Here is an 8,282-nt window from a genome sequence, read left to right as displayed (position 1 = left end):
ACCCCCTAATATATAAAATGTACTGAGTTTAGTAAAAAAAAAAAAAAAAAAAGCGCTAAATGGGTATACAGTAGATCTGGGCATGCGCCATGTAGGAAACACTCAAGCCAGGTGCAAACTTGGTATTGCAGGCGGCAGTAGTGTAATGGCAAATAATCAAACCAATACATTACGCTGCCTGTACAACCCTTTTGCGGGTTCGTAGCTTGAAAGGTTACACTTTTTATTTTTTATTAACAAGGTTAGACTTTTTGGCCAAAGTACTGTTGCATAGAAATACCAGAATTTCTGGATAATGTATTAGTGAAGATTTAAAACAAAATAAAATTACCGTATACAGTATGTACTTTAAAGGTCTCGAACCAGCGGGACAAGAAAATGGTAGATGCAGTAGGGCTAGGCATTAGCCCCCTAGACTACTGCATCTACTGTACTGTAGTTCCTAGAGTCAGGGAATCACTACAATGTCTACCGTATTGTACTTACAACTACAGTTGTACTGTAAGTACCGTATAATACAGACAACTGGGCATGCGCAGTGCTATGAGACTCAATACGCCACAGTGTAGCGCGCAACTAGCAATGCGGTATACTGTATGGCATACCGTATGGAGCAACAAACTACAGTACTGTAGCTCGGCACATCTACAGTACAATAGATTGATTTTTGTAAGGGTTGGATAACAAGACTGAACTACAGTACTATAGTGAACATTAAAAAAATAAATTAAATTATAAAGGTCTCGAACATAAGGAGAGAAGTGTAAGCAAGACGGATCACCTAAGCCCTTGCTCACAAGTCTCTCCTAGTCCTCTACAGTACTTTATGTGACATCTATAGTACCATACGATGAAGTACAGTACTCAGGCGTCTGTAGCGTAGAGGTAAGAAATCGAACTTCTACATTGCAGACGTCTGTACAACCCGGGTTCGAAACCAGGAAGCTTAATAATGAAGCTTTTCATTATTATTAGACAGTCAAGGTTACACTTTTTATTTTTAATATTATTATTACACAGTCAGTGTAATAATAATAACACACTTTCACTGTGTGTGAATCATGACCCGGTACTGTACAGTATGATATTCCATACTGTACACCATGGCGTACAGTACATAGCCATAGCGCTACAAGGGTATGGCTATGGCGCAGCACCACTGGCAATGCATTGCAACCCTGCCACTGGGCACGCGCCAGAGATCCTATTTATTTACCGTAACCCATCAGAACTGGCTATAAGTTACCACAACGCAAACTGTGCTGACATTGACGCAATTTTGCGGTTTAAACGCCGAGTCAGTTTGTACTATAGAGACCCCTCTCTTATACACAGTCAACTATCAGTTACTAAACATATTAAATTACTAATGTTACCAAGTCTAGGACAGCATTTTCATTGACGCAAGTTTGCGCTCTGCATCTGCCCTACAAACTGCTGTTAGTCAACTACTGTAGCACCTTATGTAGTAATGAATTTACTATTGTGTATACTGTGCGGTACTGTAAGTCTCGGACAGTGCAGAATGGCACTAGTGTGAAAATTCAACAGTACTGTTAGCAATACAGACAACTGGGCATGTGCCATAAAATAGCGCTACTTAATGTATGGCTTGGCTCCACTGGACATGGGGCACACATTCCATTGTGATTAAAATCCGACCACTGGGCACGCGCAGACATTGACGCAATTTTGCGGTTTAAACGCGCAGTCAGTTTGATATACAGAAACCAGTCTCTTTAACAGGGCCCATTGCCACTTGATGGTCATAATAAATCACTATAATGTCCACGTTTATGTCAGCGCCGGCATTGACGCAAGTTTGCGTTCTAAGGTACAGTACTGTATGTACTATAATAAAAATCCTAGTTTCGCTGTTTGACTCCCGAAGCACTGGGCAGACATGCGCTCCACATGTACTGTATTGAATACTGAATATTTTAAGTGAAAATTTTAAAAATAAATGAAAAAACATACTGTATTATCAAGGTCTCGAAGCCACGGAACAAGAAGAGTGAGACTAGGAACAAGAAGCAGTGAGACTAGGCATTAGACAGCTAGGCCACACGCTTCACCCATTACTAGAGTTCTGTAGTTTGTAAAGTCTAATGTCTAAGCTTCTGTCAAACAATCATCGGCCGGTGATACAGAACATACCATACGGTACATTGGAAAGTGACACCTGGTGGGCAAAATGTTGTATTACACGTAATGAAATCACACGCATGCGCTATGTAGTTTAGGAAAAGTGACACCTGGTGGGCAAAATGTTGTATTACACGTAATGAAATCAGACGCATGCGCCATGTAGTTTAGGAAAAGTGACATCTGGTGGGCAAAATGTTGTATTACACGTAATGACTTTTTTCACTAATAAACTTTCTTTGTGGCGTGACTCATGGCGTGGTGTGTGGCGCGCCATGCGTGGCGTGAGAGATAGCGCTGTGATGCCACGTTATAGCTGGGTACATCAGTACCTTGTGAATCCACCTTGGAAACCTAACAGCAGTACAACTACCTTTAAGCCACAACAAAGATTCAATCCATGATCCTTATACTTGATTGCCTCCACCAACACCATACTTTCCTAAGTTTCTTTCTTGTTCACTGCATAGGCCAGAAGTGCTGAAGGGAGTTTGTTCCCATTATGGATGTTACAAATCCAATGTCTACTCCGTGTGGAAATTCTAGAACCAGGCTAGCAAAAGGTTTTCTGCCATTAACAATCACCCGTTGTTCCCTTAGAACTGGGACGCGTTCACCGGTACTTAGGCGGCCACCTGGGCTTACAGCTCGAGGTATTCACATGGAGGAACAAGAGGATTCAGTGGTGAGAGTATCAGTAGGAATGGATACTGGTACAGGGACGTGTGAGGTTGGGGGAACAGGTTAGTCAACTGAAAGTGTGCCTTGGAAGCCCATGGTAAAGATAGAACAAAAGTTGATGCGGTTTAAAGAACCGATGATGCGGCTTGGAGCCAGTTCTGAAGAGAGTTGATATTGATTTGGCTTTGAGAGCCGATGATGTCACTTGGAGCTAGTAAAGAAGATGGTATACAATCGATGTGGCTTTGAGAGCCGATGGTGTGGCTTGGAGCCAGATTTGAAGAGAGTTTATAATTGATTTGGCTTTGAGAGCCGATGATGCGGCTTGGAGCCAGTACAGAAGATGGTACACAATCAATGCGGCTTTGAGAACCGATAGTGTGGCTTGGAGCCAGAATTGAAGAGAATTAATAATTGACTTGGCTTTGAGAGCCGATGATGCGGTTTAGAGAACCAGTACACTAAACCGCAAACTCGTTATTACTGATAGACATACAAAATCCAGACGAGTTGGTACACTGGTTGCATACAAGTTAGTGTACAACATCCTGACAAGTTGGTACATAGGTTTGAGTACAAGTTTGTGTACCAATTAGTGTACAATGTCCTGACGAGTCGGTACACAGTTTTGTGTACAAGTTGGTGCACTGATTAGTGTACTGCAGGTGAGAATACAAATACTGTAACTGATACAGATTAAATAATTCGGCTTGGAGAGCCGCAGGAAACTGGTACGGCTAAGGAGCCATTGGAGAGGCTAAACAAGCCAGAGGACAGCACGGGAGCTACTGGTGCGGCTAGGGAGCGTAGGAGAGGCCACGAAAGCCAGAGACAGCAAGGAGATATCGCTGAAAAATCATAGTTCCCTTCCATGAGGTGCAACAGGATACTAGTCGTGCAGCTGAGCCGAAAGAACCCACAGGAACGCTATAGTCGGCGAGGCGGAAAAAGTCAAGTGTGAACAAATAGAAAGACCGCCCAATCACACAGTGCCATGGATAGCATGTGACGTCCTGAGGCGTGCTGATCACCGAGCAACTGAGGAACAACAGCATCTGCAACGGTGAACTTCTGGAGGGAGACAAGTCGTGACCGTGACTTGAAACAATGGAGTAACACTGCTTTCAGACTACAGTTGCCAATCACTAGTATTGTGCTGAACACCAAACTTAATCATTAAACCGTTAATATAAGTACACACACTTTGAATTTTCTTTTCACAAAATGTGGCCAAAGTAAAGCTTCTTGTTCTAAAACTTGAGCCAGAAGGTTCCTCTGTTGCAGCCTAGAACCCAAAAGTTTAGCTTGTTGTTTTGACAGTTTCAAGTCACGAACCAAATCATTCAGTTCTTCCTGTTTTTAAGATGAGAGGTGATTTGTCTTGAGTTTTGGGGTGATACTCTGCTGTAATTTCTGTATCTTCTGACTCGCTGTACTCTGATGTCCCTGATTCACTGGTACACACACGAGGTACAGGAACAGACAGCCTTTCTCCATGAGGCACAGGTTTTAGCACCGTAGACACTTTATTATTATTATTATTATCGTTTATTTATATGGCGCCACAAGTGTTCCGCAGCACCTTACAAGGTACATAACCAAAAAGTGACTTACAGTAAAATACAATACAATGAAGGTCAAGTACATAGATAATATATATTGATACATAGGTGGCCATAACACCCAATTAAGCAACACAGCATAGACACCAAGTGTTAGGTAGGTGTCCTAGTAGTGAGTAAGAAGTAGATGAACATAAAGTAAGGAGAAGCACAAGAGGGTAGAGGGCCCTGCTCGCAAGAGCTTACATTCTCAAGTGATAGTGTGCTTAGTTCTACTGGAATTCCCAGCAATACTAGTTAGACAAAAATAATACAGCGATTTCCTTTCAACCACTCTGTCAGATTAGTTGCTCAGGTTATGTAAGAAATATGGGATGCCCAGATTTTATCCTGATCACCAAGAGCACAGTTAAAGTACATTTTATTAGTCTTCTTTATCTAGGCGCTAATAGGCTTTCTTTGACTTTTTGGTTTGAACTTACTACACACATATCAAGATGGTTTACACACCCATGAATTTACAAAGAGCACAAAAAATTTACTCACAAAGATACGAAATAACGAAAACAAGAAAAGAATACCGCTGATTTACAATGAAAAAATGAAAACAAAGGTGAAATCACCATTTGCACTGGTCACTGCCAGTGGTGTGAGGGCCACATGGGTTGGGTACAGGATGCCGGCGCTCGGGATCTCGGCGGTCAGAATCCTGATGCCGGCATCCTGACAAAGTTCGGATACCAATATTTTTCGGTCAGTATCCTAACCCTCCCCCTACCCCTAACTCTCCCTCCCCGCAGCCTAAATCTAACCTCCCCCTAGTTCTTAAACCTAACCTCCCCATACCCTAAACCTAACCCTCCACCCTTAGTGCCTAACCCTAAGCCTCCCCCTAGTGCCTAACCCTTACCCTCCCTCTAACTGCAGTACTTACCGTCGGGATGCCGGTGCCAGGATTCTGACAGATGTCGGGATTCCAGTGCCAGCATCCCAACTGTCTGTATTTTAACCGATCCCAGCTGCATACCTCCTTACGGTGATCAGCCATCAGCCAGAGAGCTGGGACACAGAGTCAGAGGCTGCATCACAAGCAGCCCACTGTGAGAAAACCCTTTGGATTCTGATGGTTATGGTACAGTCCGGGGAGCTTCCTGCTTACTTCCCCTTCTGCACATCGGCCGGGAGCTGGGACAGGAGCCAGCAAGCAACATGGCATACAGCGCTATTAGGAGGTTTCTGCCCCAGGACCAGCACATGGAGGAGAATGAGGAAGATGAGTGGGATTCTGATGACATAGAGGATGAGAATTCTGGGCAGGATGCATACCCCATAGCGCAGGCAGAAGGGAGTCTAGCTGAGCACTTACTGTATTTAAATACTTTAAATTTTGAATTAAAATTTTTCTAAATATCTCAAAAACCTTATGTGATATCACATTTCTGATGGTATATTTGGATGCTACCTGCAAAATGACATGGCACTTGATATATATCATGTCAGATACAAAATGGCTGTTGAGTAGTGTTATTATTATGGTGACTGCAGATCCTCTGTTTTTTTATATGGTCACATACCACATGCACCCCACCCAATCCATGAAATACAGACAAGAATAAAGGACCGCACTTTGAATCCAGCATAGATGTGTATAAAGGTCACTCAAATATATATATATTTCTAAAAAACTGAATAGAGGGAGCGCCACATAGTGTATTAAAAGTATAATATTTTTATTTTAGCAGTCACGTCAGGCACTGAAAAATAGCATGCGTACCAACAATGGCGGTTAGTCCACCGCAGGTTAACGCGTATAATGCATTTCTCCAGCAAAGCACCAAGGCCCTCATTCAGAGGCGGTCGGAGGATGCAAGCGGTCGCTCAGAAACTGGGCGGCCGCTTGCATCCGGACCGGCCGCCTCTGTTTCGGTCGTTAGGCTGTGGGTTTACACCCACAGCTCTAACGACCGCTAGGGTGATGGTCGCGATGGTCATAGACCATCGCGACCATCAGGGCTTACGACGAGACCCTAGGGTAGGGTCTCACTTGTCGTAAGCCCCAGAGAGCTTCTGGCTCTGTCAGAGCCGGAAGCTCTCCACTGACATCACTAGTGATGTCAGTGGGGCCTCCCCCAAATGGCAGGCGTTCCCATGGGAACGCCTCCGTTTGGGCTGCCACCCCCCCCGGCCTGCCTTCCAAATGGGACGAGTTGTCAAACAACATCGACAGCTCGCCCCCTTTGGAAAGAGACGCGCTACAACCGGCGCTGTCGGTCGTAGCGGATCTCACGCATGCGCACGAAGGAGCCGGCTCCCTCGTGCGCATGCGCACTGGACAAACATTGAACCTCTGAATAAAGCCCCAAGTTCCTCCACAGAGTCTTAGGGACCAGGAACATCACCACGCCAAGCCACGTCCATACGCGTTTCGTCACATGGACTTTGTCAGAGGGATGCTTTTTCTTTGTGTGTGTGTGTGTGTGTGTGTGTGTGTATATGTGTGTTTTTATCTCCAGCACAACATTTGTGCTGGTGGAGAGGGGCAAATTAAAAACACTTTATTTTACATAAGAGATGAGCTGACCAGTGGTATCCTTATGTGCAGTGCCGGCAGACTCCCTCACGTCAGGAGCCGAGTGCTGCACTTAATGTTACAGTGCAGCACCCGGCTCCTGTCACTGGAGGGGAGTTTGCACCTTGGTGTCACTCCTCAGCGGGTGACACCCGAGTGCGGCCCGCAACCCCCTTGTGACGCCACTGGAGCTGACACCTCATATTTGTATGACTGTTGCATTGTTCCACATGACAAAGCCCATGTTTTATTCCCACATCTACAGTCAGGTGCATAAATATTGGGACATTGACAGAATTTTCATATTTTGGCCTCTATTCACCACCACAATGGCTTTGAAATGAAACAAACAAGATGTGCTTTAACTGCAGACTTTCAGATTTAATTTGAGGGTAATTACATCCAAATGAGGTGAACGGTGTAGGAATTACAACGGTTTCTATATGTGCCTCCCACTTTTTAAGGGGCCAAAAGTAATGGGACTATCAACTCAAAAGCTGTTTCATGGACAGGTGTGGGCTATTCCCTTGTTATTTCATTATCAATTAAGCAGGTAAAAGGTCTGGAGATGATTGTAAGTATGACATTTGCATTTGGAATCAGTTGCTGTCGACTCTCAATATGAGATCCAAAGAGCTGTCACTATCAGTGAAGCAAGCCATCATTAGGCTGAAAAATCAAAACAAACCCATCAGAGAGATAGCAAAAACATTAGGTGTGGCCAAATCAACTGTTTGGAACATTCTTAAAAAGAAACGCATCGGAGAGCTCAGCAACACCAAAAGACCCGGAAGACCACGGAAAACAACTGTGATGGATGACAGAAGAATTATTTCCCTGGCGAAGAAAAACCCCTTCACAACAGTTGGCCAAATCAAGAACACTCTCCAGGAGGTAGGTGTATATGTGTCAAAGTCAACAATCAAGAGAAGACTTTACAAGAGTGAATATAGAGGGTTCACCACAAGATGTAAACCATTGGTGAGCCACAAAAACAGGAAGACCAGATTAGAGTTTGCCAAACAACATCTAAAAAAGCCATTACATTTCTGGAACAATATCCTATGGACAGATGAGACAAATATCAACTTGTACCAGAGTGATGGGAAGAGTATGGAGAAGGAAAGGAGCTGCTCATGATCCAAAACATACCACCTCATCAGTGACGCATGGTGGTGGTAGTGTCATGGCGTGGGCATGTATGGCTGCCAATGGAACTGGTTCCCTTGTATTTATTGATGATGTGACTGCTGACAAAAGCAGCAGAAATAATTCTGAAGTGTTTTGGGCAATATTATATGCTCATATTCAGTCAAATGCTTCAT

This window comes from Taudactylus pleione, unplaced genomic scaffold, assembly GCF_031769625.1.
Source record: "Taudactylus pleione unplaced genomic scaffold, aTauple2 ptg000006l, whole genome shotgun sequence".
Classification (NCBI taxonomy): domain Eukaryota; kingdom Metazoa; phylum Chordata; class Amphibia; order Anura; family Myobatrachidae; genus Taudactylus; species Taudactylus pleione.
The sequence above is the reverse complement of the archived record's forward strand: the minus strand, read 5'-3'. Positions refer to the sequence as shown.